At 40.9% G+C, this 19,146-nt stretch overlaps 1 protein-coding gene across 4 annotated transcripts in view; it reads right to left on the minus strand.

The window, feature by feature from the left end:
* SMPD3 (sphingomyelin phosphodiesterase 3) overlaps positions 1–18,355 on the minus strand; it is a 187,202-nt gene extending 168,847 nt beyond the window's left edge. For all 4 annotated transcript variants that reach the window (XM_075281792.1, XM_075281796.1, XM_075281793.1 and 1 more), the window contains exon 1: positions 18,235–18,355. The gene's annotated coding sequence lies outside the window, so the exon portion shown is untranslated. The remainder of the gene's footprint in view (positions 1–18,234) is intronic.
* Between the last annotated feature and the right edge of the window lie 791 nt (positions 18,356–19,146).

Consider the following 19,146-nt stretch of genomic DNA (forward strand, 5'->3'; position numbering starts at 1 on the left):
CAGAAATACTATACTTCATCGGGTCTGTGTATATTCCACATAGAAATATGGTGCATTGCTGATGATGGGCTTGTTATATTTTTAAACTACAATACCATTTAAGGCTAAGGCCCCATGTAGCGAGCTGCAGCCAAAAAGCACTGCAGGAAAAACCGCAACTGAAAAGCATTGAATTTTTGCAGCAGCGCTTTTCAGAGGAAGTCTGCAGAGTTTACCTCTGCAAACTTTCTGCTTCAATTATAACTATATGGAAAACGCCAGGGTTTCCGTACGTATAATTGACATTCTGCGATTTACAAAAACTTTACAGTTTTTGAAATAGCAGCATATCTGCAGATATTTTTCTGCAATGTGTGGATGGGATTAGCAAAAAAAACCACGGCATTTTACATTTCCTGCAAAGTGTTAATCCCATCCACACATTGCAGAAAAAAAAATTGCAAAATTTTTCAAATCACAGCATGTCGATTCTACTTATGGAAACGCTGGCATTTTCCATATAGGGATAAAAGAAGCAGAGGGTTTACTAAGGAAAACTTTGCTGCGTGGGGCCCTTAGACTAAGGGTAAATTCACATGGCAGAATATGGTACTGATTTTGAAGCAGATTCTGCCCTAATGCAGAGAAATAAAGAAAAAGCAGTGTTTTCAAAAATCACTTACACCTGTGGAAATGCTAACGTTTTCCATACAGGTATAATAGGGGCGGAAAGTCTGAAGAGGAAAACTCTGCGGACTTTCAGTGAAAAACGATGCCTAAAAAAACTTGGTGTTTACAGGACATTTTGCGTTAATTTTTCACTTTGAGAAGATTTTTCACTTTGAGACATTTTTCACGATATTGGTCCATTACAGTAAAATGTATTACTAGGACATTAGACTAAATCAACAAAGTATGGACATCCAACAATTCACTGGAGTCCCAGAAGCTTCAAAAATCAGAATGTTTTTACCAAAACTTTCAGGTAGTAGATAAGTGCATAGCAAAGGTTGGAAACCGAAGCCCAACCAGCACCAATAAATGACATATTGCAGATTCAGAGCCCGCAGAACATGAGTTTTTTTAGCTTTCTATTTTTTGTCAATGTGATCGGCTTGGCTTACTTATATGTATTTTATTTTCAGGGTCAGTGCACACAAAGTTTTTTGGTGCTGATGTTCACTCTGAATCTACCCCAAAATCAGCCTCCAAAAAAGGCCTCCCAATAGAACTCTATTGGGAGGCTTTTTTTGGAAGCTGATTTTAAGGCGGATTCAGCGTCAAAATCAGCGCCAAAAAACTCCATGTTCACTGATCCTCAGAACCCATTGTTTTTTGAAATATCACAGTTTTTTCTACTCTGTTTCCAAAATGTTATCAAAAGGGAAACCAAACGTCTTGTAAAAACTAAGCCACTGTTCTCTTGTGTAATTCAATACTCTGCATCCCAATGTTTTTTTTTTTTTGTTTTTTTTTAAAAACAGACTGCTAGGCCAATATTACATTTATATAAATTCTTAAACATTTCTTATTTGGCAACGTTATTACACACATCTTGTATTAACATGAACTTTTTGCCTTAAGTTTTTTTTTCCTATTTTATCTAAATATATTTCCTTGCAAGTTTTTGCAGTACGCAAGTCAGTTCGGAAAAAACGCAATAGAAATGCCAGGGATAGGCCATGTTGTGGTTTTAAAAGGCATCAATGGTCATTGATGCTGAAAAAATACATAAATCTATCAAACTTTGACATCCCATGTTTGATAATCCCCACTGAGTCCGGATGAACTCATTATGTCCATAGTGAAAAGTGCTTTAGGTCACTGAAATCTCTTAAAAGCATCTAAACTGTAGACACCACATTAAATGACCATGCACTCGCAGTAAGTGAGGGATCTGGCCGTCCAGGCAGGACCTCGGGCCACACTGTCCTACTTCATAGATTTAATTGAGCTGAACAAATCACATATGTTTTTTAAAAAGAGCTCAGGGGGCTAATTAAGATCATTATCTAATGACTTTTGGCAGGCAGACAAATCGCCAGCTGTCAGTGTGACAGGTATATGGTGCATTCTGTTTGCAAATAGAATATGCCATGTGTTTATGTGTATGTTTGTACATATGTGTATATAGATTTATATACACACCTGTATATATTTCTGCATGGAATGAGATACAGACACATCCCTAGGGCAGCTCAGGGCAGGTTTTATTATTACATTACTGTACAGTATACTTCCCCCGAATACAATTCATGTGCTTACCCTGTGCAAAACTAGTAGGGAAAATCAATTCCATGATTTAAAGAAAAAACGTGTCTCACATTCTTAGGGCCCCTCGCTACGATCCCGAGTGAAAGAGGCAATAAATATGGCGGCTTAAACTTTGGTTGACCCAAACTGTCTTTGTATTTTAATAGCCACCATGAATGACTACATATTTATCTGCAGCGTCCCTTGGTAGGGGGTTTCAAAAGCTAAAGTGGGTTAAAAAAGGAAGTTTAAAGCAGGATTAAAGGGAGGGCATCAAAAGCCCACGGCACTGCAGGTTCTGACTGATGTCCATGTGGACTTCAGTGCCTTACAGAGCAGCGCGGCACTAGAGGATGAAACAAACATGACATAGCGGAGGGCAGCAGATGTGCTCCTAGTAGTCACATGCCACCACAGACCCTAACCCCTTGTGTCCTCCTCACCGGCTTCACAGAGCAACGCCATACTGTATCTCCCTCCCCCATAAAACTCTGCCAGAAAGCATTACACTAGATTGTAAACCGATTAACAGTATTGTATAGACGCAACTGTGCACTGACTGGTGCCAGAATTTACATTAGACTGCTGACTGGCTAACAGCATCATGTACATTGTGTATTAAACAATTGCAGCATTTACACTTGATTTAACATGTCAGGTGGCAGCATTTACATGAGACTGAATGGCGGTAGCCTGACTCTAGATTGTGGAATTACCAGTGACAACATTAAAGAAGATGGAGGGCAGTGCTACTCTGTTGTTAGTAAGCCTCAAAAGATGGACATTAATGGGGCATGTGCCCTTCACCCTATCTAAATAGTGCAAGCATAGCAACAGATCCTTTTCTGATAGTGAATAATTTATCAATCCAACATCATGACATGCAATGTTTGACTCTTATAGTTTGTTGACAAGGCAGATTCTGCCTCAAAATCAGTATCAAATTTCACCCTGAATCTGCCTGCTGTTATATTTAATCGGAGGCAGAGATCGAAGTAGGACACAAAAATAAGCAACCTGCCTGATCTTACTTCAGAATCAGTGTCGTGACTAGGATTGATAGGGCCCTGTGGTGAAGTTTTGACATGAATTCCCCCCCCCCCCCCCGGACAGACCTGAAGACCCCAGCCAATCCCCCCCCCCCCCCTGCATTCCATCACGCATTATTATGCTCCATAGTGGCTCCTGCACTCAGTATTGTTCCCCATAGTGGCAACTGCTCCATTGTGCCCCATCCATGAACAATTATTATACTCTGAGGTCTTTTCACACCCACTGTCAGTTATCGATCTCGGCTCCTGCTCACAGCCATTTCTGCAGAAGGGGAAGCGCAGTACTGCCTGTTATCTGCTGGAGTTACTCCAACAGGTAATGGCCTATGAAAAAAATAAATCTGCAGCAGTAGTGGCTGTCGCCAGGACCCTTATGTCCTGGCCCTGTGGCAGCCGCTACCGCTGCTACTCCAGTAGTCACACCCCTGCTCAGAATCCATTAGGGCATTTCATCTGAGGACTATCAGTGACAGCCATAGCAGAAAGCTGAAGCCTCAAGTTCCCCTTTCATTTCCGTTCACGTCCAGGGCCTCTTGGGCGAAATTTTGCACCTCCGTGACTGAGAACTGGGGCGAGTGGAGCCACTCCCTTCTACCAGAGGCCTCCCGTCTGCCTCTGGAGGCTTGGGGCAGGGACTTGCCCTTAGTGTTACGAGACCCTCCATCAAATCGTCCAGTCCGTGTCCAAGAGTCTTCCTGGCTGAAACGGTAGCACACATAGTGCAAATTTTGATGAAGTGACAGCCCTCCAGGGCCAGTGCCGCACCTCTAATGAGGTGAGGTGAGGCGGTGGCCTCAGGCGGCACCCTGGAGGGGGAGGCAGCCACGGCAATCAGCTTTTTCTTTTTTTTTTACTTTTTTTTCTAAACTAGTGCAGGAGAGGGGCCTCTCTTAAAACAAATCGAGCAGCCCTCTCCCGCACTGGTTTAGACCTCTGCATCTCAGTGCAGAGGTGGCATCACGCCTCCTACATTGATACGCAGACATCTTATTGCCAGGGAAGTGAAGAGGCGGCGGCAGCGGGATCAATGGCGAGGTCAGTAAGTTAAATACTTTTTTTTTTTTGTTTTATAATAGACCGCTACCTGCTCGAGTATCCCCAGCAGGTAGATGCCCTAGACGTCTGAGACATTATCATACAGGCCCAAAGCCTGTGCTAGCAGTACCATACAAGCCCAAATCCTGTGCTTGTAGTAACAGCCTGTTACTGCTAGCACAGGCTTTGGGCCTGTATGGTAACAGGCTGTTACTGCTATCACAAGCTTCGGGCCTGTATGATAATTCCCCAGATACTGCCTGTGCTAGCAGTACCATACAGACCCGAAGCCTGTGCTAGCATTAACAGCCTGTTACTACTAGCACAGGATTCGGGCCTGTATGGTACTGCTATTGTAGGCCAGAAGCCTGCTAGAATTAACATCGGATCTCGGAGAGGTGAGTAAAACTGTTTATTATGTTCCCTCACCTCCCCTGGGTCTCTGATTATTATACTTGGGGGTCTGAAAAGACCCCTGAGTATAATAATAGTTCATGGGTGGGCCACTGTGGGTCATAATAGTTGGTTGGGCAATTGTGGGGCATAATAGAGGTTGCAGGATCCACTGTGGACCCTGTAACCTCTATTATTCCCCACAGTCTATTGTGCCACTGTGAGTTATAATATAGGCTGCAGGGGCTGCTGTGGAGAAGTGAGGAGTCAAAGATGTCTGAATTGTAATCTTTACAGAGTAAAGTCACAGCTGGAGGAAGTGGTCATGGCGGTCCAAAGGGAAGAGACGGGAAATGTGGGAAGACATCGCCTGTAAGTATTACTGCACAAAATATTACTGCATTGTATTCACTGTTACCTCTAGCACCCCCCTCCTTTCCCCCCCCCCGCTCCTGAGGCAGACGATCAAAAGATGAACATCACCCACCCCATGATCGTCCACCTCAGGCAGCAGGGAGGCTGGGTTCACCACTAGGCCTTAGCCTTAAAGTGATTCACTGCTGTCTGAACCTCTTGTTAGGTAACTATAGGTTCAATACCCCAGATTATTACCTTATTTTTCGGACTATAAGACGCACTTTTTTTCCTCCCATTATGAGAGGAAAATGTGTGTGCGTCTTATAGTCCGAATGCAGCGTGCGCAGCGTCTGTGTCCTGTCTGTGCGAATGAAAAGAAGAGCAGCACGGTGCCTGCCTGCTCTGCCCCTCCTTCCCTGTCTGTGTTGCGTGTTTGCAGGAGCGAGATCTGAGAGGCAGGGAAGTAGGGGCGGGCCAGACAGGTGAAGGAAGCGTGGTTTCAAGCTTGCCGAGAAAACCACGCCTCTTTCACCCGTCTGGCTCGTCCCTCCTTCACTGCCTCTCAGATCTGGCTCCGGCAATGAAGCCACACAGACAGGGAAGGAGGGGCGGGCCAAACGGGAGGAGGAGGCGTGGTTTTCTCGGCAAGCTTGAAACCACGTCTCCTTCACCCGTCTGGCCCGCCCCTACTTCCCTGCCTGTGTGGCTTCATTGCAGAAGCAAGATCTGAGAGGCATTGAAGGAGGGACGAGCCAGACGGGTGAAAGAGGTGTGTTTTCAAGTTTGCTTAGAAAACCACACCTCCTTCACCCGTCTGGCCCGCCCCTTTTTCTCTTCTTACATAGCTTCACTGCAGGGTGTCTCTTTCCATTCATGGATGAGATTAATTAGACAGACAGACAGACAGACAGATAGGAGATAGATAGATAGATAGATAGATAGATAGGCGATAGATAGATAGATAGATAGATAGATAGATAGATAGATAGATAGATAGATAGGAGATAGATAGATAGGAGATAGATAGATAGATAGATAGATAGATAGATAGATAGATAGATAGATAGATAGATATGTTCAAATCACCCCCATATCCCTACAATACATATAAAACAAAAACATTACTGTGAAACACATACACATTTGGTATCCCTGTGTCCGAAAGCCCCCGGCTCTATTTACATTGGTGAAATATTATATTATTAGGTTATTAAATATTTCACCAATTTTTTTCCTTAAAATTTTTTTTTCTCTATTTTCCTCCTCTAAAACCTTATGGTCCGGTGCGTCTTATAGTCCGAAAAATACGGGTATGTCTGTGCTATCTTTAAGATATCTTCTCAATTCTCCAGGAGAATAGATGACATACAGAATAAATGCAGTGTGCAATAAAATATATTATCATAAAATAAAACTTATTATAAATTAATTTAGAAAGATGAGAGCAACTTTTATCGCTGTGGACATTCCTGAATTTCACTTTTTCTTTTTCATATACGAGAATGGAGTATCAAATTTGTAGATTCAAAGTAGCAAATAGAAATGTGAACTCACCCCTGACACACAGAATGTAAGGTTGTCATAACATGAAGAAGTGCATACATCATTAATAAAGCCACTTTCACTTACAGCATTTTTCAGAAAAACACTACATTTCACCGGCATTTTATTGGCATTACTGCCACAAGTAATGGTATAAAATATGCACTAAATACAACGGTGAGAATATACTATAACCTCTAGGCCAGAAAACTGGTGCAGATGGACGTAGATGTTGCACAAGTTTGCCATGCGACCCTTTTTTAAGAATTATTTTCCTCTTTCTGAGCCCCATTCCCACTTTTTATTACAGTGGCCAGAGCAGGGCAGGGTTCAAGGCCAGAAAAGTGATGTGAGTTATATCATTCCTTCAGCAGCATGGATTATAATTCCAGTGCACAAGAATGCACCAGAATTGTTAAGAGGTTGGAGAAGAGGGGGATACGTGAAGACCGGTGTACAGAACTCCAGTACTTATAAATGCCTCTGTCTATTGTCCACTAAGTTTAAGTTTCTCATATAACAGAAGAAATTATATGAAATCTCCTGCAAGATCTACGTGTAACACAATATTGCTCGCAATTTCCTGTAGCTTCTTTACTCTGATTTTACTGCAAGGCATTGCAATGGATGAAATTCACTGCAAATCTGGAAATTTTAAGAAAAAGATCCACAACACTCCTTGTGGTTACAAGCAGACATAGGGTAAATGTGGTAGATCTTTGACACATCTTGGTGCAACCATGAGCTAAAGATTTTCTGACTTATTGGTCATATGGGTGTGGCTTTTCAGGACAGGAAGGTGTGGCTTACATATGCCAAAACTGAGCCAGATTTATTTTTATAATATTTAGTTTTTATTGAACGTCTTTGTAAAATAAACATGAACGACACATAATACAATGCAAGTATCAAACAAGCATCAAGGTTGGTATCAAATATAGAAGAAGCAAACAAACACAAACAGAAACATCTTTGCTTCAACTTCATTTATGTCTAATAATAGTAAGCCAAACAGACACACGATTTCTAATTACCTTTTGTTTTATCCCTGAGATGGAGGACAAGGGCCAGGATTAATAAACCTATGGCATAGATCCCAAAGATAGGGAGAGGGCCGCACTAAGTGTAATCTGTTATGAGCCATTCTTTTTATAATACAATAAAATTAAATTAAATAAATTATCAATCAGTGAGCGGGGCTGTTGACTTACAGGATCTAGCGATCATGAGCCTCGGTACTAGGATCATGTTACCTACCAGTTTTCTGGCACATTCATTGATCCCCTTCGATAAAGCATCAAGATAAAGAGACTGATGATGAAATTGTTACATGTGTCACATTGTGTCGGTGGACACTGAGCCAATTTGACCACATCCCTTCTAGTACTGAGGTAGAAAATTCAGGACAAATTTATAGATCTGCTAGGGGTGCTATACCACCAATGGAGGAGTTTTGGAGCAACTTCCCAGTAGGTAGAACGTCTAGTGACTTTAGAGACCTACCGCAGACCTGAATAACATTCCTGCAAGCTCTGAATTTGCAGATCTTTCTCCCATCTTAAGACATGTACTGGCTTAGATCCTGGAGTATAAGTAAGCAATGTGTTATAAAATATTGATGTTCCTTTAAATTTCCCTGAGTCATTTGTGAAATAAGAATACGGTAAGTCGAGGCAGGAAAAAAAATGGAGGATAGTAGGCTTAGGATATCCTTTAAATTGCAATTTTTTCTTTGATAAAAATCTCTATGGGGTAAGTAGTATATGGTGGAAAGAGCTTGAACTAGGGCTTGTAAGGGATACTCCGAAATATTGTAATGGTGTATCCTGCCACTTATATGGAAATTGGGCATGTAAAGGGTTCTAAGTGAGCCTTGTTCACACCAACATTTAGAATTTGAGATTTAGTAGAATTAACAATATAGTAAGATACATGATCTTTAGATCCAACAGGAATGGCCTCTGCTAGGGGCAAATATTATGGGTTATAGCGGGCACACCTGATGAGTGACATAACCAATACTAAAGGAGTCTGAAAAGAAGCATAATGCTAGTACTTTGGCTGATGAAGCAGAGTACAATGCTAAGATAACTGATCTAATATGCCCCTTTAAACCAAATGTGTCCAGTATGCAGGACAGGTAGCCCCCTGAAGCAGAATTTTATGCCACTAAGTAAGCCAACTAGAAGGCGGTATGAATTTAGAACAGACTGTCTAAACATATACCAGATTTAACATCCAGAATCAGCCGCTATGATAAATCTGGCACATTTTAGACTGCCTACATTTACACAGTTTAACTATTAGTATATCTGGGCCGCAGTGTTGACTAATGTTCCCTTTAGGAGTACTGATGTGCTAGATTTACATCTGTACTGCACTTTTCCTTTTCTGCCCTGCATATAGACCTAAATAATGACTGGTGACTAAGGTGTTCTTGGGGAAGGGGCATTTATTTTCTAAAAGGATTGGAGCTAGATTTACACAGACAGTGTTCACACATAATTACAGGTGTCTTGAACACCACTTATCTAGCAAACACTGCTCAGCTTGTGCATTATCGCCTGATCAATAATGGTAAATACTCCGGAAAACATCCTCATGATTCATAACATGCATTCTCGCTTTTAGCCCCTTGCAAAGGGCATTATGTTACGGCAAGAAGACTAGATACACTATATAAGAGGTTAACTTTTATATTTTACATCTGTATCATATGGATTTAGTTTAGAAAATCTTAACATAAATAAACCTATAGGCAGGGGCATAACTTAATTCTCATGGGCCATGTGCATAAAGCTGAGCTTGAGCCTCGCTACGTAACTTCTCCTCACAACCAGCCGCCATGTCCCACCTGTACATTTTAGCATTTCCATTTCCCTTTCCTTCTCTATCTGGGCCCAGACTGCCATGAAGCATGGTTATTTCTGAGTGCTCTTTAGCTATGCCCTTTTTAAACGTTGGCCGGATTTGCCAGCATGTCGCTTTAGTTTAGCTGAGTGCCATTCAGGCTGGTAAATCTGGCTGGCACACATAGCATGTTTACTGCAATACAGGAGTAGATTATTTGTTACTTCACACCATGTGGACAGCAGACAAATACAGACATATGGACATATAAGTTACCTAAGGCCTGGTTCACATCTGCGCATGGGGTTCCATTCGGAGAGTCCGTTTGGGGACCCCCAGAACAAAAATCTAATCCGCTTAAAAAAGCAGTTACCTAAGGAAACCCGCAGACCCCATAGACTATAATAGGGTCCGTGTGGTTTCCGCTCAGTTTCCACACAAAAAAATGCAGAGAAGGGAACTGAATGGCCCGAATGCAGATGTGAACTGGGCCTAAGAACGATCGTCCTTTATATCAAAACTAACAAAAACCCTGGACAGGGATGGTTTGTCAAGTGCAGGAGTCCAAGTTGGGTGGAGAGTTGTGATAGTAAAACACAAGATGTTGGTGCAAAAAGATCACTTGGTGTGCAGGTAAATTGAGAAGCCCACAATGCCTACATGAGTGATACCAACTAAGGAGAAACCCTCCAAAAGAGCTATGAAGACCTCAGAATAGAGCCTGACCAACTGGAACAGTGGGATATAGGGTCCTGTCTGAAAGTGCTTACGGAGGATATTGTCACTCCTTAGGGAGAGACCACCATATAGGTGTGTGGAGACTTGTTAAGCCTTTAGCACTTCACTTTGCAAGGAACTATGGGAAGAATATGCAAATCTGCCTTCCATGATGTAATTAGCGCCCTCTATTAGGATTAGGATTAATTACATCATGGAAGACAGATTTTCATATTCTTCCCATGGTCACCTCAAAAGAAGCAAGGAATGGAAAGACATGATACAAAATAAAGTTTACATGCCAGGACTGGATTGCTTACTTGCCATACAAAGTGAAGTGGTGGGTTTAGTTACTGCAGAACTACCCATTGATGTCTATGGAGCAAAACTACAACCTAAACCCAGTGAAATACTTTGTATTGCGAGGGTGCAGTGTGGAGCGGGAGCATAATATTCATATAATCCATTTAATAATGCCAAAGATTTTAATACATATAGGGTCCCCACTATGTGCCTGATGAACTTGGCATTCTTTGTATAGGAGGGCTGTACGATAACAAGAGGTAAGAATTTATTTTAAATAAATCCACAAATTTTAACATAGATTGAGCCCCTGACATGATAGGTCTTCTCTTTAGTCTGTTGTTCCCTTGTGAATCTTGAGGAGACTATATAATGTGGCTTGCCTGAGAAGACAGGGAGCAAAAAGCCAAACTTATCTTGACTAATCAGATATCTGTCAACATCCCTTTAAGTTCAGTACAAAACCTGTCTGTGGAGTCTAATGCCAGTATCTCACAACACTCAATATCCCTCAAAGGGCCTTACACATATTTTGTTAACGTTTTGAGTCCAGCATGACAGTTTTCTCCACTTTAACTGAGGATTTATTAGTAATGGATAGGCAAGGGTGGAAAAGGTGTCCGATTTCTCAGGGAAACAAGATGAGAGATGATTCCCTTGAGTTCTTTAGTGACAATGTCTGTAAATACATTCAGAGCTTCTTGGTACTTTTTTAGGTACATAAAATGGCTTTGAACCCAATATACTTCCCCCTCCTGAATTACTATTTAAGACCTGTCATCAAACAGTAAATTATATGATATTCCCAATCACTTTTTGTTGGCTTACATTGAGTCAGGATTCTCCAACAAAATTTTGGCGCATCATGGTGCATTTAAGACACGCCCTCCTTCTGTAATGTTAGCACAAACTAGATGTATCTTATTGCGTCAAAGATGTAACAACTTTATGACAGTGTTGTCTTAACCACAAAAATAAATCTGGACCTTCAGTCTCTGTTGAACGTGCTTGTACCATGAAGTTACCGTATAAATAAATGTACATCTTTGTTCCAATTACGTAAGTCAAATTTACCAGTCGGTATAAAAAAGACTCCATGTTAAGTGGGGAGAATAATCACCCCCCCCCCCCCCCAACACACACACACACACACACACAATCCCTTAAAGCCAGTATCTTAAATGGAACTGTTAGACCATGGAAGAATTCATAAATCATGCTCAAGAGTTGAGACAGAGGTTTCTGGATAGTTCAGGCCACACAATTCAGACCCATAGCTACATATAATGGGGCAGCCAATCCTAGTCAAATACAGGAGAGAATCAGATCTAGCCCAATTAATGGTTTCAAAGACAGATTTGGAGTTGTTACCCCTTTAGCAGATGTTACATGTATTTATAACCTTCAGTATGTAGGCAAAAGTATTAAGAAACTCCAGAAAGAAGTAACCATCTTGGGAATACTCAGTATAATTGTGATAGCTCATTGGCTAGACATGTATACCAGACACAAGGCATGATTGGCATTGATCTAGGCGGGACAACTGAGATTGCTTGATTTTGCAGCAAGAGGTCCATTGGATTTTTAGATTAAAAACGACTTCACTTGTGAGGCTGAATGACATCTTAGCGTTACATGTTTTATATAATCATTATTCATAGCCTCATATTTGGAATGAGCTGAGGAAACTAGGCATAAGGCTTTTGATATAACTTTGCAGATATTGCATCTCCCCTGTCTCTTGGCTGTACGTTTTTGTATCATGGTCCACCTTTGATTCTCTTGTAGTGTTGATTGTATATTTAGTACATTTTATTATTGCTTTTCTACCTTTTTTGATGGTCTACTGTTCACATCAGTTTTGGTGGATGTACACAAGGTATGCTAATTCACCTTGGAAAATGTGGGGTTCTCATCACCATTTTCTATAGAAATGTAGCTATTAATAGTTTTTGTACACAGTGGATGTTGACTGTATACTAGTCCTATGCGTTACTATGACTCCTGCTTATTAACTGAATTATGTATTTTAGTTCCTTAGCCCTGGGCTTGTCTATTTTTCTTGTAGTATCACTAGGATTGCTGTCAGGTGTAGCATTATGAGTTCTCCAGTGTTCTTCCTCTGAAATGGGCATTGCCCCCAATGTAATGCACAGTGGTGCCATATAACATCCAGAAAGTGCCAAAATTGTCATACATCTTGTAGTATATTTCACTATGCATCTTTATACATTAGGTATATACACCATGTATCAGATCATTTGATACCCCTGTACAACTGGAATATCACTTGTTCCTTAGTTTTGATCTTACCATAGATCAGGCTGACGTTTAGCCCAATAACTGGCAGGATACTTTCTTACCTCTCCTTTTTGTATTTTTTCTTCCCCAAAGAGCCTAATATATCTTAACTACTTAACTTTTTCTTCTCTCTTTATCAATTTGAAGGGCTTATATCTTTCTTGTATTTTTTGACCATGTTCTGGGGAGAAAGTGAACTTGTAGCAATTAGAAAAGAGCTACAGTAACAGCAATGCTGCCATCCACCTCCTTGTGAGTGGAATTGTGCGCCGTCTGAGCTAAGCCCAATATGTGTCATCCGCTCACACAGAGATAAGAAAGTCATTCAAACTTTTTGCTAGGAAATGCGACAAAAGATTTATCTTTCTGTTGGTGTTTGTTGGCTGAACAACTAATCTAGAGGAGGTACCCCATAACATCGCCAGCCAGTGGCTCAAGTGTACAGTGACAAAAGTCAAATCAAGTCTCCTTGATTTACCTCCCGTCTTCCAGGGCTACGATCAATGTTAGTAGATAAGGACAAAAGCAAAAATGGATTGCTGTGATTGACTGGCTACACCCCTCAGCAATGGTTAAAATCAAAGACAACTTAGAGCTTAGTCATTTAACCCCTCCGCCCCTGAGCATATTCAGGCCCTCTGGTATGGGATGGGACCCTTAAATCATCCCCTGATAAAAATCAACCATATTCTGGCAGATTTTTACAAATCCCTGTACCAAAAAGTCCCTCCATTCTGAATAACAACTATGGATTGGCTGCATCCAGTGAACTCATTGTCTGATGAGGGTCAAGGATCCCTTAATCCCCACATTACTATGGGGGAGTTGGCTGCAGCAATTTCTGGACTGGGAGCCTATAAAAACCGAACCCAGATGGATTTAGGGAAAATGTCTTAAAGTAGCATATATCCAACCCTAGTTGAACTTTAGAACTTTTATTTGAAAGGTAATCCCAATTTCTATAACCAGGCAGATATCCCACACTGTTCGCTTCTTACCACCCCATATCACTTTTAGATATTGACATAAAAGTGGTTGCTAAGATGATGGCTGATAGACTCACCTCAATACTCCTGACACTAATATATCCAGTGCAAGTGGGCTTTGTGCAGGGCAGGTCACCTGTTTCGAACTTCCAAAAAATTCTAGTGGTCCTGGATGCTGTTCAGCTGGACCCCAAGGCTGATCTCTCTACCTCCCGCCCTACTAAACATCAACGCTGAAAAAGCTTTTGACAATATGGGCTGGGGATGGTTGGGGCAGTCATGGATATAATGGGGTTCAGCGCTTTATAGCTCAATAAGGCAAAGGTGCTCGTTATCGCTCTTCTTGTTTAATATAGCCATTGAGCCCCTCTCCCTGCTATTGATATCTACTCCCAAAGTAACGGGTATTTGGGTGAAACAGTGCTTGTTTAGTACTGCGCTGTATCCAGATAACTTGTTGGTTTTCTTAGTGACCCAGTGAGAGATGAACCTGAGTTGCTTGGGTCATTTGGTGATGTCTCCAGTTCAGGGTTAGTTACAGTGAAAGTGAGCTTCTTAAACTTTCCACCGGATCTCTACAATAGGAGTCAAGTGGCTTAGGAGTAAAACTGACCAGTGATGCTGTCAAATACTTAGGTATCAACATTGGAAGGCCGCCCTATTTTTTAGATACTTTGTACTATCCCCTTCTCACTTAAAATGTTAGCTGAACTGAAGAGATGGAATAGCCTTCCTCTGTCTTTATTGGCAAGTTGGTAACTCATCAAAATAATGAGTAACCAACTCCAGATTATCTCTTTATTACTTAAATAGGCAGATGTCATTAAGATATCCACCGCTTTTACTGTGTTTCTATGGAGTAAAGGCCGCTAGTACCAAGAGACAAGAAATGTTCTAATCTTCAAGACATCAGAATGTACTAGTTAACTAGTTTATTGAGACACAGCCAGGACTGGATTAATAATACCTCCCATTATTCTAATATAGCAGTAGGGTTGAATTTAGTAAATCTGTGGTCTCTAGCATGGATCCTACCTACACACCTTACCAAGATACCCTGTTTTCTAAACTCTGTTGTTCTGGTAAGCAATAACATAGTAGAAACTGTTTTGCTACAAAGTTTTACTGTTTTACTTATCTACTCTAAGCATATGCTACTATGGGGCCATCATGAATTTTCACCTGGCATGGGGGCGTGGGATACTGAGGATATGAAGAGAACATGGGATTCAGTATGTGTCGCATATGTTGCATCCTCAGGAACTCAGGAATTACAGTGAATTCAGGGAACATTATTAATTACCTACTGAAAATGTCGCTGTTATGCTCAAGTAAAGAGTTTCTTGTTGTCTCGCATGAAGGATCTTTCTAGAGAGAATAGGTAACAACTCTTTGACGCTTTAGAGCGCTTTCCTCCTTGTACTGTCATCTGAGGGTGCACACAGGCGATGCATAGTCAGATATGCTATTGACCAAATGGCTGACCATATTTCAAGATCCAGATCTCGCATCTGAATGGTACGTCTTATTCCGCCATCTGGTGATCAAGGAGAAATGGCGGGAAACACATTTAAAAATCCTCCACAGGGCGATCTATGACATTAATCTCCCGGCTAACCCTACCAGACCAGACCAGTCACATGCTCCAAATTCAACCAACCAGGCACGGATCTGACTCATAGGCTTTGGACATGTCCCACCACCCAGAGTTACTGAAAGGACTTGGGTGATCTGATTAACCAAAAGTGGCATATTTCTCTCTCTCTCATTGCAACTGTTCCCTTTCATTCCCAGATACAATCATCCAAATTTATATTTTTGTGGCTATAAGAGTACTATTGGCGCATAGGTTACAGGCCTCCACTCCCCCATTCTCAGAATTCCTGGCTCAAATATTATGCTTGTGGATAGATTGGAGACAGAGTGGGCCAAAGAAAAAGGAGCAAAGGCCTTTTTTTTAAAAAGGAATAGGCACTTATCATAAACAATTGTTAGGTAATGGGGAAATCAGGGAAACAGTGTTGATTTTTAGGCATACTGCTTGATATTTAGTACAGAGCCTGACTGGGAACATGGGATGTTTAGTGATCCCTGTACATAATATTGCTTCATGATGACCTCCTATAGGTGATTTATATTTCTCTTTCCCATGAAGTTCTCAGGGTGGGTAAGAGAGGGGGGTTTGGTGTAGTTGTTAAGAGTATCAATGTCTATTGCAAGTATCTCTGTTATTTCATATGTCCTGATTACAAAATTTTACTTTGTGATATTCTTTATCTTAGTCTATTTTTGTCCATGTTTCTTTTTATTACAGTATGTTGTTTTTTTCTCTGAAAACTCAATAAAAGATTAAATAAAAACCCTTGTTCGCCATTTTTTAATAGTGATCAAAACAAAGAAAAGAAGATCCTTTAGTCTTCTCATCCTTGCCTAGTGGCCTTTATTTCTTTTATTTTTATTACTTGCAATTAAAAACAAATAATAAAAATATTCCGAAATATATACACCAAATAATACAAATTCTGCAAAAAACAAGCGCGCCTCAGACCGACAAAGGGTGTGTATCCCTGATCTATACAAAACATGTCCACTGATACTTTAAACAGTATCGTGAACTGAAGGAGGATCTAGTGGGCCAATCTGACCCAATACTACACACTACTCTGGGAGGGAGATATGGGGATATCTACCAGACAACATTTCAATATAGTTTATCCTAAAATATGTTTACTTCTCGAGGTTTGTTATCATGATCAGTCCACCGCTCTCTGGAATATGTACTGTCTTGTATAGACATCTTCCAGAGTTACAGTATCCACCCTCACTGGAAGCTCTTCACATCAAATCACATTGTGAATCCAGCCTCCTTGCATCTTGCTGATGGGAAATGTGACAGAATTATTTACAGAAGCACACGCTATAAGCATGGTTGACTTTATAGGAAGAAAATGCAGCTATGAGCACATCGCTACTGAAGGCCACTGCCTGCCACCATTATCAAGTATAGAAAACACAGATTTCCTCCCGTCTCAATACTTAACTACCAAACACAGATCAGAATATACATACAATTATTCCCATTAAAGCTTCACAGTGGGTTGTTATATATTACATGGCATGAAAAACTTGGAAAATAATAATAACACAATTCGAAGGCACAAAAGAGACAAAACTTTGATCATCCAGGAACAAGGCAGTAATGGAAGTTTCATCACATTCTTTTCTTATGAAGTCTCATCTCAGGTTCAGAGACCATTTGGAAATCACTGAATTTATCAATCAAATGATGATAATTCCCAAAACATTATTCCAAGTAGAACATCAGTGTTTGCGCTTGAAGATCCAGGAGCGCTATCTTGAACACCTGTTATTTTTCTAGAATTCTGTCCAACTTCAGTCTCCTCCTGATAAAGCAGATTCCTCTCTTTACTTTGTCATTTATCAAATAGGTTTAACCATTTCACTGCTAGAAAATCTTGCTACCATATGGGGTAAACAGGTCCATTCCAATAGATTATTATTATTAGGAGATCAGCGGCCATCTGCATCAGACCTGAAGCATTTAAGAAAGAGTCACTCAGCCACTCCCATCCTCCTTCGTGAATGACTAAAGCCTATAAGACTGACCTCAGATATCCCAATTTCAGGCATGGTGGCGAAATGTATAGATGTCAAAATAAGAATAGTATGTAATATATAACATATAGCGCATATAGATATGCATATATAAATATATAATGATTAATGACCACCTATTGGTTGCAGTAATTACTTGGAATGGAAATGTAATGATACAATGCTTTCATATATGCCAATATATAATGAGCTAGAAGACAAAACGCTATTCCACAGAACACACTGGGTAACTAGATTGTAAGATGTTAGAGCTGTTTTACCGACTTGCATTAATATCTATAGATCGTAAACCATTGAATAGGTTGAAAGCCATAAAGCCAAGAAGATAATAACACTACAATGCTTTCTCATACACTGAGTGTTTATGGCCTCTGGGGTATTTTTCATTCCTAGATTCATGTTCCTAGGCAGATCCTGTGCTCACCATCTGTCTCTCCTCCAAATCACATCTCTGAGTAGATCAAAGCATTGAATTTCTACCCACAAGAAGCAGCCCCACTCCTAGTGTATGGGATTGTGTGAGCATATAATTATATACAGTATCTTACAATTAGATCCAAAGTGTGACCATGAGGCTTTGCTGCTTAAATCACCTACTAATCTGAACAGTTCTATAGCTTTACGCAAGGAAAAAATGGGGCTTAAGCTTTTAAGAAAGCGTTTCTGCTCTAGGAGACATCTGACATACATAAGAGGCATGGGTTAGGGACGGAAAGGGGATAGGGGATGAGTAACCAGAGTTGTAGCAAATCCTGCATGGCACTACCTGATGCTGCAGAACCAGAACACACCAGTACAACCAGGCATATTCTCCAGAGGACTGCTCTTACCTCTAAAATGTCCAGGATAATAGGGGAGATGGGTCTCTGTGGCCCCCTCCTTGGCTGCTTCCCCTCTGTCTCTCTTTCCTTTCCCTCTGTTTCTCTCCTGTGTGTCTCTTTTCTGTCACTCTCTCCCTCCCTCCTCTTTACTCCCTCCCCTCTTCTCCAGTCTCTCCCTCCCTCCCTCCGTCCCTCCCTCCCTTTCCTCTCTTTTTTCTCTCCCCTCAGCACCTGCTGCTGAGAACAGCTCCTCTTGTAACAACCAGAGCGCGGCCACAAAGACTGACAGGATTAAACCAAATACTATGGCGCTGTGTGTGTATGTTGTGATAGGTGCAACCTGTAAAAAAAACAACTAAACCTAAAAATAGACAGTCAAGTATCCATACTGACTACTTCGTTCCAGGACAATGAAATGGATGCCTGAGAAATAGATGGCAACACCAGTTTGTCAAGTAGGAGGGTCCAGATAGAAGGGAGCAAAACAGAATACTGAAACACTTTGGCCTCATAAGCCTGTGAAAAACAGTTAAAGCAGCACAAACAAAACGACGCATCAAAAAAGCAGACTGATAAAAATGTACTGTTTTTTTTTCTTAACAACCCTTTTGACTTGGTTACTATGTCACCTTTGCAGGCCGCTTTATGGCATGTAGAATCTAACAGTATTCTTTACCAGGAATTTGGGAAATAAATATGCAATTAAGTTCTCCTTTATGGAAAAAGGAAAACTCACTTTAGTGCCGCCTTTTGGAGGGTAGTTCTCTACAGATCAATGCTTGTTTTTCTTTGAAACCTGGTTACTTTGGGAATAAAGCCAAGCCAGAGTATCTCTACCAAAATAAAGAGAGACCCATCTGCAGACATATTGGGTTTATTGTCACTTATTAGTGTAAAACAGGGTACTGGTTTGACTAGGTG

Source organism: Leptodactylus fuscus, chromosome 7 (genome assembly GCF_031893055.1).
Source record: "Leptodactylus fuscus isolate aLepFus1 chromosome 7, aLepFus1.hap2, whole genome shotgun sequence".
In the NCBI taxonomy this organism is placed as follows: domain Eukaryota; kingdom Metazoa; phylum Chordata; class Amphibia; order Anura; family Leptodactylidae; genus Leptodactylus; species Leptodactylus fuscus.